This window comes from Alligator sinensis, unplaced genomic scaffold (assembly GCF_000455745.1).
Source record: "Alligator sinensis unplaced genomic scaffold, ASM45574v1 scaffold1896_1, whole genome shotgun sequence".
Taxonomy (NCBI): domain Eukaryota; kingdom Metazoa; phylum Chordata; order Crocodylia; family Alligatoridae; genus Alligator; species Alligator sinensis.
Window position 1 is genome coordinate 5,330 of NW_005843914.1, and position 1,861 is coordinate 7,190.

The 1,861-nt window shown below is 49.0% G+C and overlaps 1 pseudogene; it reads right to left on the bottom strand.

The window, feature by feature from the left end:
- Positions 1 to 487: 487 nt before the first annotated feature.
- On the bottom strand, positions 488 to 1,406 carry LOC102386079 (annotated as a pseudogene).
- Between the last annotated feature and the right edge of the window lie 455 nt (positions 1,407 to 1,861).

Below are 1,861 nucleotides of genomic sequence, written 5' to 3' on the forward strand. Positions count from 1 at the left end.
GAAATTAGACCATAGGTTCTGCACAATTAAAAATGCACAAGGTGTGTCTACACCTGCATTAATGCGCTTTTTTAAATGCCCATTAGATTTAGTACCTCCAATGTCAGGTACTAAATACATGCGCATTAAGCTGCCCTAATGTGCAGTATGAAAAGTGCCATTTTTAAAGTGATGCACAATGCACAGTAGCCTATTTTACTGTGCATTAGCGTAATTGCATGGGTTTTTACATGACATGTTAATGTGCAGTGTAATAGGCTACTGCGCCTTAAACCACGTGTGTAATGTACCCACAGTGTAAAGAACCACTGTACTCCACAGATACTAAGTTTCTTAAAGTTTATTTCCAGCATACTTCAGAGGAACTCCATGGTTAATTTGTAGAACCTATACCATGATTAAAGTGCTACTCCAGTACAACTCAAACAAAGCCTTGCCCAGCACAACAAAAATGTTCTGATCTCTGCAGTTCTATATTGGCATTCTTCTATTTTCCTTTCCAGAGGCCAGATCTGTCCAGCAGCCTCTTCATAGCACTGAGAATCATCCTATTCCTCAGTGTGTAGACCATGGGATTCACGAGGGGGAAGATCACAGTGTGGAACACGGCCACCACCTTGTCCATGGGGAAAATACGGAAGGGCTGGCAGTAGACATAGATGGCTGGGCTGAACATGACAAACACAATGATGATGTGGGTGACACAGGTGGAGGCTGCTTTGCTCTTCCCATGGGAGGAGCTTGCCCTCAGCAGGGCCCCATAGGAGATCAGCAGGAGGAGGAAGCACATGAAGGTGGCCAGGCTGCTGTTAAAGAACATGATCAATTCCAAGATGTAGGTGTCAGTGCAGGCCAGCTTGATCAGCTGGGTAATGTCACAGAAGAAGTTGTCCAGCTTGTTGGGGGTACAGAAGGGGAGGGGAACAATGAGGGTGACTTGGATAATGGAATGCATGAATCCCCCTGCCCAGGCGGCCACCACTAAGGCCCAGCAGACCCCTCTGTTTACCACGGTGGCATAGTGTAGTGGCTTACAGATGGCCACATACCTGTCAAAGGCCATGCCAATGAGCAGGAGGATTTCAGCTCCTCCTAAGAAGTGGAGAAAGAACAGCTGTGCTAGGCAGGCCCTGTAGAAGACAGCCTTGCGACAGGTGAAGAAGTCGGCTAGCATTCTAGGTGGAGTGACAGAGCAGTAACAAATATCCAGGAAGGCCAGGTTGGCCAGGAAGAAATACATGGGGGAGCCCAGGCGGGGATCTTGGGAGGATGATGAGGATATTAGCGGGGAGGATCAGTGAGTAGAAGAGAAGAAACAAGCCATGGAGGAACAGCTGGACCTCCTGGGTCTGAGACAGTCCCAGCAACATGAACTCTGTCACCTCTGTGCTGTTTCCATGCTCCATTTCATCAGTGCAGAGTCCTGTAACATATGCATCGATTCTTGTTATTGTTTGTAGCTGTCCTTGTGTGATGCAGCTGTCCTTGTGTGTCATCGTTGTGGCAGAAATGCCACCGTCTGTGCACCTCTCCAGAAATCTGTCTCTGCCAGCGTGAGGCTGGTGTTGAATTCCTCAGGGTGGGGGATCTTCCTCCCTGTCTACATGACAAAAGCCTGGTGCCTGGGAGGCGGATTCTCTGGTCATCTGGGGAGGGGGAGGGAAAAGCCCCATTCACCGGCCCAGGTAGCCAGTGATGCTTTTTTAGATTGGTTGGCTAGTGGCCAGCACTGGCAGCTCCAATTGGACAGGGCTGTTGAGGTCAGAAAGGTTATTTAAGGCCTGGTCCAGGAAGAAGGCAGCCATTAGCCATGCGGTCATCCAGGTGAATCTGAAACTGGCTCTCTCTTCATAACCGCATG